Source organism: Nicotiana attenuata, chromosome 10, assembly GCF_001879085.1.
Source record: "Nicotiana attenuata strain UT chromosome 10, NIATTr2, whole genome shotgun sequence".
Taxonomy (NCBI): Eukaryota; Viridiplantae; Streptophyta; class Magnoliopsida; order Solanales; family Solanaceae; genus Nicotiana; species Nicotiana attenuata.
Window position 1 is genome coordinate 41,728,759 of NC_031998.1, and position 9,844 is coordinate 41,738,602.

Consider the following 9,844-nt stretch of genomic DNA (forward strand, 5'->3'; position numbering starts at 1 on the left):
CTGTGATTTTGCAGGGCTGGGCTAGAAGTTTTTTGGAAGCCCATTTAAAAAACCGGAGGGGTTTTTAAGACCCGGCCCGAGTAAGACCGTGGCCCGTGAGGCTTGATTGAGGCTGGCCGGCGATGTAGACTATAAAATATGTATTTAAAATATATAAATAAAAAATTTATATGACAAAAAATAAGAAGAAGAGTATCCCAAGCTCAAAGTTTTAAGCTCATCATATTAAAAGATCAAAGTCTTGAAACGTTAATTAGTTTTAAAATTTTAATTATTCTTAATATTTAACTAACTAATATTGCAAACGAATTATAAATGTAGATGAAAGTGAAGATGTTAAAACAACCTTCTAACAAGCGGATTCAAATGTGTTTGATGAAGATCATGTGTTGGATATCCCGTAAGCGTCATGGACGTTCTCTTGAATAGTTTGCTTTAAGTTTTGACTTTTAGTGAATGAAATGGCCTTGTCTTTTACTTTTTTAGTGTTTATTGTAATATATTGGAACAATATAAAAAGTTATTAAGTTTTGTGAAAATTTTCCAATAAGATTGTTTTAAGTTTTAAATAATTATCTTTCTTTTTTGTTAGAACTTAAAGAAAAAATATAAAATTATATTTTAATAAAAAGATGGGCCGGCCCGTGGGGGCTCGCAGCCCACATAGGGCTGGGGTGGGCTGAGCATTATAAGGCCCATCAAAAGGATGGGCTAGCCCAGCCCGTCAATTGCTTAAGCCCACGTGGGTTGGGCTGGGCTAGCCCGGCCCCGCCCCGCCCATATTGACAGCTCTAATTCCTTCCACGCATTCGTATGCGCACATGAGCGCTCGGTATCAGCTGTGCATCGAAGGTTTGTGATTCCCTAGATGAGGTGCGAGATGTGATTTCTTTATGTTAATGATGGGCCAGTCTGGAGGACTTGAGGCCGGGTTTTGACTGTAGCTTGAGCACAGAGATGTTGATTGTGTAAGCACGTGCTTTTGGATTTATATGTCCGGTAGTGCCCCTATTAGTGGAATTTGCGGTTGTATGGCAAAGTGATGGGTATGATGTGACTGTGAGATGTGTTCATATGGTTTGAATGTGACGAGAAGGGTTTTCTTGAGGTGTAGAAAGGACTATTGGGTACTCGATTTCCATCTTGATTTGACGTATAGCCTCGAGTTATGAGTATATGGGGGGATCTTTCATGTTGTTTAACTGTGAAATGAATTAGGTTCTCATGCCTTGTTGGTGAGTTCAGACTCAAGAAGATTAAGTAAATGCGTAGTAGTTGTGCTGTGAAAGGGTATAAAGAGATGTTAGTTTGAGGTGAAGTAGGTAGGTTATAACCTGCGAGGTAATCTATGGATGTGTGATTTTGTGATGTTGTGTGGAGGCTTTCTTTTCTATCAGTGGGTTATATTTGTGCGATTTGAGGTATTATATGGTTTGTGTTACACGAGCTTATGAAGGATTTAGTTGAATTTCAGTACGAGATTTTGGCAGCAACAGAGTATGGGTATTGTAAGTTATTAGATGTTTTATTCCTTGGCTTTGAGCTAAGTGAGGGAGTCTGCTATTGATAAGTGGATTACACGATTATGTGTTGTAATGGTTTCGGTTTGAGGTATACTTTTGAATCAGTTATGACTTGTAGAGGTTGAGATCGAGGATGACTCGAATAAGGAAATTTCTGCATACGGGTTATATTACACTCTATAGGAATCATGGGATGTTTGAGTTGCTATTCGTAAAGGATGTAGTGTGCATGGAGTAGGTATTCACTCGGCTGCTTAGAAATGTGGATTACTTCTTAGGGCGTTGGTGTGCAAATGGGCACAGGTCGTTCGGTCCGTTTGATCAGTTTAATTGAGATTTGAGCAGAGTGGATGACTCTTGAGAATTGTTCTAATGAATTCAAGATTTATACGTGGCAATTGAGAATATTGCGGATTTGTACATGGCTAGAAGCTGAGAGTGACATTGGGTGGTATCGAGACTCACAATATTTCTATATCATTTGGATTCTACATTCAGTATCAGGAAGGTAAAATGAACAACTTTAAATTCACAGAAGGTCTTTTCAGAGTAGGTATCTCGATTGTGGTACTTTTGGGGTTCTTAAGAGAGCATTCGGCGGCTTATGAGACTTAAGGCGGTGTGGTATTATGCTAGGGTCTCGTGTGGTGAGTTTTGGTTGAGGACTGCGGTATTATGGCGAGGAGAAGTATCAATTTGAAGTTAATTCAGAAGGAACTCAGAGGAATAGGACAGCTTGGTAGTAGGTTGCATCGGCATGGTAATGGATATGATCGATTCTTTGGGTGCTTATGATGTGGTGGGTTTCTACAGGTATTTCGTGGCATTGCTTTTGGGTTTTTGGTGACCTGCGTGGCTTGGTTGAGTTAGAGAGATTTAGTTTTGATGGCTTAATTATGTGCAAATGGGTTTCGAAGCGATCTCAATAGTGTCTACCACGGTTCGAGGAGCATATTTCCTACTGGCGGGAGGAGCATGCGATGTATAGTGATTTTCTCCGGATGAAATTAAATAGAAAGTTCTTGGCTAATTGAGTATGTAGTTGCTTATGACTCGGAGTGGATTATGAAGTTCTCGTATTTTTCATATGATGGCATGGTATATGTGGCGTGTTGTGTGGGATCGAGATTGGCATGTGCAAGGTCACGATTCGATTTTGAAGGGAAGGACATAAATTCTTAGGCAGCATGGACGGTATCATATGTCTAGGTAAATGATATTACTATTAGATATGGCTCGATGAGAGTGTAAGTTTCAAAAGGGGCACTGTGTTTTGATTTATGGATGCTTCATTGGTATTGCGGTACTCACTTGGTTGATCAATTGCTGATATTCAGATTTTTCTATGTGGCAAGAAAGAATTATATAAGTATTCCTCGTGGGATGATCGTGTGTGATAGATGTGTTAGACATTCGAGCGGTGTAGTTGGGATTAGATAAGGTGATTCGTGTGTTCTATGAATTGGAGACCGGGAGTTCTTAGAAACAGATTGTTTCGTCGCTGTGGACTGTGAAGATATGGCCAGAGCTAGACAGATGATAGTATGCTTTATGGTTCAATTATTGTGGACTTTCGGAGTGTTATCTATCTATTTTTGGGTGACCAGAGTTGATTTAGGGTCCATTGGTAGGCCTAATGAGGATGTGTGTTCTACACCGGTTGGATTGGTTGACTCTGTACTGCTGTTGTTGAGGGATGTGCCATCCACTTGTGGTTGAGCTTATTCGAGTTCTGCAATGATTTGTGAGTTACTCTTCTATTCTACGAGGGGTTGTGATTCGTTGGTTATATGCACGTACCGTGCGGTTCTATGTGGGATTTACAGCGAAATTTGAGCGAGATAGGTATTTAGGTGTTGCATGATTGATTGCGCATTGGTTATGTTCTTTCGGTCTTGTGTGGCATTGTGTCATTTGCTTCTCCGTGGTTATGGTAATGTACCTTAAAAACTTGATGTCGAATCGCGCGTGGTTATTGATTTTGAGCAAGGTGGCTTAAGGTATATGCCATGGACCAGTGTTGGATGGGGTCACGCATTGCAGCGGAGTTATGTTTAAATATAAACCTTTGTGTTAGATTCGTGTGATTGTCCTACGGTGTGTGATATATTTTTGGCATTTCGTTGTGGCAGTACTTGTTAAGCTTGCGGGACAATTCTCTCGTTTGAGTCATTTTTTACGATTTGAGTACATTTGGATTGTTGCTTACTGGTGCGCGGATTGCACGTGTTGTGGCGTTAGATTGTGTTGATTTGGCATGTCACTAGAGTGATTATGTTAGATGAGATGAGGTCGTCGGACCTAGAATGAGTGCTATCGGATTTGCCTGGGGTATATTTGGAAGGATGATATCGGAAGTTGGCTTAGAGATTGGCTATAGTTCTTGTCGAGGGAGAGGGAGCTCCATGAAATACCTGTTCATCTGATGAATGGTTATGAGTTCCTGCGCATTTCTTTCATCATCTGCAATACACAAAGGCTTTAGAATGAGGTTTTGTTTGACATGAGGTTTATTACCGTATTGGTTATTTTGAGCAACTACTGTGATCAGAAATTTTGCTACAAGTATGCGAGTCGTGTGGTATGTCGGGTGATTACATCTTGGGTTGTGGTTATGGCTTGATACAGCTTGTTCAGAGTTATACAGTATGTAGATGCGAAGTTCAGATCTTGTAGGAAATTCCAAATGTTGGAAAAGAAATTGGATTCCAATTTATGGGCTAAGGTTGAATTAATGATCTTCAGTTATGTGGTGTAGTCGGGCCTATATGTAACAGGGTGATGAGGGATCACCCCCGGGTATGTGCATGGTAAGGTTACACGGCGGTTTGACATCTTAGGAACAAGTCTTGCCACGTTCAAGGACGAACGTATGTTTAAGTGGGGGAGAATGTAACGACCCGACCAATCATTTTAAGCAGTTGAACTTCGCTCGGTAGTTTGGGGGCACGAGTAGCTCCGTATGATGTATTAGGACTTGTGTGCAAAATTTGATTTCATTCCAAGTTGATTTGATACGTTTCGGCGCGAGTTTTTGGAAGTCGAAAGTTCATTAAGTTTGATTTGAGGTGCGTTTCGTCGTTTCGATGTTGTTATACATGATTTGAGGCCTCGAGTAGGTCCGTATTATATTATGGGACTTGTCGGTATGTTCTAACGGGGTCCCGAGGGGCTCGGGTGAGTTTCGGATAGGTTTGGGCTGTGTTGCGCTCGTTTTTCTTATGTTTCGACGTCGTTTCTTCAAGCATAAATGGTACCAAATTAAGCAACTTAGCTCCAATTTCTATTTTTATTGAAGCATTAGATCCGTATCGTAATTTCGGAGGCATAGCAAAAGGAATCGTCGAATTTGGACATCGTATGAGGATTTTATGGTCATTTTACTAAGAATTGGGTGGACGGATTTTTCAGATTAATTACGAAATTGCCACTGACTTCGTATTTAAAAATATGTACTATTTTCAAAAATTGAAACCAACATATCTCCTTCATTATAAGGTCAAATGGAGTGATTCAAAAGCCTATCTTGATTGTAATTTCACAAGAAATTCATTGGAGGCATTAAGAGCAAGTTTCGGGATCGTTTGGCATGCAAAACGAGGTAGAACAGCTGGGCAAATTTACTTAATATTGGAGGTTTGTTCATTTGGTCATATTTTGAGTTGGGGAGTTCGGATTTGGACAATTTTTGGAGACGATTTTTACCATATGGATTGAGGTAAGTGTTCTATACTCGATTTTGGTTATATTTTATGGATCCATCTTCGTTTTTGGCATTTGATTGATGATTTCAATGTGAAATTTGGGGATTTTGTCTAAAATTTCATAAAGTGAATTGTTGAGTTTTGAACACCGATTTGGAGTCGGATTTGAGTGTAACTAGTATGGTTGGACTCGTAATTGAATGGATTATCGAAATTTGTAAATTTTGTCGGATTCCGAGGTACGGGCTCAGGTTGGTCTTTTTGACCGATTTTGGGCTTTTGATTAAAGATTCGACCTTTTTCGATTGGGATTAGTTCCTTTTGCATTGTTTGATGTATTTGAGTTGTCTTTTGGCTAGTTTTGAGCCGTTCAGAGGTCGCTACGCGTGAGATGGCACTCTTGGAGCATCGCTTGGTTTGTTCAGCGTTCAGAATTGGCTTGTTTGAGATAAGTAACTCTTCTAAACTTAGTGTTGAGGGTATGAAACCCCGAATTACGTGTTATATGATTGATGTTGAGGTGACGTACATGCTAGGTGACAGGCGTGTGTGCGTGCACCCTGTGAATTGTGACTCTGTTGTTTCCAGGGCACTGAATAGTGGCCCTATTTTGTTGATATCTGTATTTTTGCCATGTGATTAAGTAATTGAGCTGTAATCCATGTTAGACACCATGTCTAGGATACGTGCTTATCCTGTTGGGACCCACTGAGGTCATTTCTGCTGTTAAGTTAGTTGCTTTCATTGGTCTGTATACTCAGTCCAACGCCTTCATATGCATATCATATCCGAGTCTCTATTGTTATTTAATGATACCTTATATCATCATTTTTGGGCTAGTTTCATGACATTGTGAGCCCGAGAGAGAGAGAGAGAGAGAGAGAGAGAGAGAGAGAGAGAGAGAGAGAAGAGAGAGAGAGAAGAATATATACATAATAAAAAAGAAAGAGGAAAATGTAATCAGTTATTACAAACCAAATGTAAAATCATCCAAATATCAAATAAACTCCATCCCCCCAAATAAAAATAAGCATTGTCCCCAATGCTTAACAAAATAAGAATAAGGAAGGGTAAGAGTAAAGAGGACTCCCTATGTGGCCTTGGACATCTCTGTGTCCATAGCAGCGTCACCGCCCTCAGCCTCCTCTAACTGGATCTCATCATCCTCGGCTCTGGGAGTAGCTGGGCTGGTGAACATCTGTCGCATCGCCTCAGCAGTGTCGGCAGCCAGGTCTGGCCCCTCAGACTGGCCAGCTGGTGCCACTGGTGCTGATGGTGCCGCTGGATCTGTCTCCAACAACATATCAAATGGAAGGTCTCCAGCGGCTGCTATCTTGGTGACCTCTCTCCTCAATATGTCTAATGATTTCTTGGATGCCTGGGATTTTTTCATCTTCTTTACCTGCTTCCCAAGCTCCTCAATTACTGCTCCATGTGCTACCCGTCTGCTGGTTCTCCAAAATCTTCTTCAATATATCCTCCACTGTCGGAGGAATCTAGGGTGTCGGGATAGATGTCTGGGCTACAACAGCACTGGATAAGTCAGACAACATTGCAGAGCTGTCTACATACAGTTGTTGAGGCTCGCCAGTGTTTGGGAGACTCGCAGCGCAAATAGTGGATAAGCGGGCATAGACACCAGCCTCAAAGTCGAGGTGGAGGGAACTGATGCTGAAGGCCTTGAAGAAGGAGGTGGAGGCATGGCAGCTGCATTGGTAGAAGGCACTGCTAAAGTGGAAGGCATGGCTGCTGACTCTGTAGCTACCACTGAAGGGTCATCAGATTGGCCTACTGTAGTAGTCAGTTGACCCTTATTCTTCAGGTTCCTCGGGTCCTTCTGAGAATACCAAGTGAAAGGCTTCTTTGCCCGAACCTTTGTGTCAAAATTCTTCGGCTCCACCCCCGTATCCGTAAGGTACTCTGTGATAGTGTTGGGATACGGATAAGAGCTGTCACCTTGCCTGCCGACCAAAGACATGTTGGCCGATATCATGACACCCACATTGATTGGGTACCTGGCCATGATAGAGGCGACTAGCACTGCCCGCGGGATTAGGAGATTAGTTTCATTTTGGCCCCGGTCCAATCTGCTACACACAAACATTTTCCATCCCTTTGCCTCAAAATTTAGGGTGTTTCGCTGAATAGGAACCCCTACTGTGATGCATATTGGAGGTGTCCCTGGAGCTGCAAGAATATCAGCTAGCCACGGGCGAGCTGCATCTCCCAGTGCTAACTTCTCCAGGTATTGCCAAGCTCCATATCCTCAAACCCTAAATATGCGTTCATGGTGTTCTGATCAAATCTCACCTTTAAGTTTCTCACTTTCGTCACTTTGGTCCCCTTCTTTATACGTGCCACATTGGCGTAAAACTCCCGGACCAGGTACCCTTTGGCATCTCCACACTTATAGTGAACCATGTCCACCCCTTCCGCTCCCGAAATTGTTTCGACGCCACCGGTTTGTATTTATCAAGGTCTTTTAACAAGAAGTAATGCTCAAGAGTGAGCGATCTCGATGGCCACCACTCTTGGAATCTATTGAATGCAGTTAGACTGACGAACCTATCTTCCCAAATTTCTTTCTTCTTTAGCCTCTCAAGGCCGGCAACTCCGGTATCACCCCCTAGGCCATCATCCGGGATATCATCCACATTCACTGTAGTAGCTGGTGTGTTGGGGGAATGTGTAGATGAGGGTTCTAAATCCTGACTGTTACCTTCCGAACCCTCGGAAGTGCTCTCTGAGGTGGAAGGTTTATCTCGGGGTTGAAATCTCTAGTGAAGCTGTTGTGGTTGTGATTGAACATCCGATGCTTCCCTAGATGGGACATAAGAACTTGATTCAGCAGACTCTGCAACTCTACCTCGCCCGGCTGTCGCCTTTTTGGATATAGCTCTTTGTAAGGTGAGTGGTAAGGTACTCTTGCCTCGGCCTCGAGAGGGTTCACCCCTGCCCTTTGATGTATCACCACGACCACGTGATCTAACCATTTTCTGCAATAAACAGTAGCAGGAGTCAGTTCTAGTTCAAGTGCAGAATAGCAGAAAGTTGCAGAACAAAACATGTTGCAGGGTGGGAAAGTGCGGTCCATATAATTGCAAGTGCGGCCGCAGGTTGGGTTGTGCGGACCGCCCAATTTGAAAGTGCAGCCGCAATGATGAAATTGTGGTCCGCATAATTTTGAGTGCGACCGCACACCTGAAGTGCGGTCCGCACATTTTTGAGTACGGCCGCACAGTGGGTACCTTAAAAATTGCAACTCTATGAAGACAGAGAATGCCCTGATCTGCGGCCGGACATACTTTTCTGCGGCCGTGGTTGAATTTTTGCGGACCGCACATTTTAAGTGCGGTCCGCACATTCTTGCCAAACCAAATGCCCTAGCCTATACTTCTGCAGACCGTACAATTCCTTTTGTGGCCGCACATTTCAAAATTCAATCGGGTAGAGTCCTATAGGGTTTCGATTATATGCATAAATTGAACATGGTTGTAGCAATTAAACATGATAAACAAATACCCTTTCCCCCTAATAGAAACTAAGAGTTTACCCAACACATTATATACCCCACATAGACATGGAATTGACAAAAGGTCTACCATAACTAATAGATTAAATACTAACTAAGAAAATTGAGGAATTCTAGAAATGATTTGAACATACCAGTGATGAACTGGTGTTAAGGAGTGATCAAAGATGCTTAATTAAGTGGCAGATGATGGAATCAGTAGTGTGCAAGATTTTAGCCTTGTTTTAATTGCTCAGAGATTGGAAAGTTTCAACAATATCATGAGAGCTACTATTTATACTCAGCGGGTGTGGATAAGGATTCAAGAGACGAGTGCGGCCGTAGAATTTCTTCTGCGGTCCGCACTCTGTTACCTGTTTGTTCAAATTCCCTTCGTTGATCTGCAGTCCGTAGAATTACATGTGCAACCACAGATTCTTGTGCGGACCACATATTTCCTTGTGTGGCCGCACTTTGGCCACTTCTCTGACAAGCAAACTTCAGAGAGTTTGCATTTTTCCATCTCAAGTTGTGCGGTCCGCACAAGAATTGTGCGGCCGCAATTGCCTTCTACTGTAGCATTCAAAATTGTGCGGTCCGCACTTTTTTCATACTAAACCAATTTTTCTGAGCACGGTCCCTATATAGCACACTCATTCCCGCAACACACTTCAAAACCAGTTAGCACAAAATCAGACCTATCTAAAGAAAAAGAAAAAGAAAAAGAAAAAGAAAAGGAAAAAGAAACATGTGTTGCCTCCCAAGAAGCGCCTGATTTAGCATCGTGGCACGACGCAGATTACCATCATTTGAAATGAATTACCGCCACGACATGGCCATCACCAACTTTTCTCAGATAGTGCTTCCCCCGGTGGCCATTGACTCTAAACTCCTCATCATTTTTATTCTTCAAGTCCAATGCACCAAAGAGTGTCACACCCACAACCTTAAATGGGCCACTCCAATTAGATTTTATCGGGAAATATCCGTAACTAGGGGTGTTCATAAAAATCCGAAAAACCGAACAAAATCGAAAACCGAACCTAACCGACCAAAAAAATCGATACTTTTTAGGTTTGGTTTGGTTTTGGTTTGGAATTTAAAAA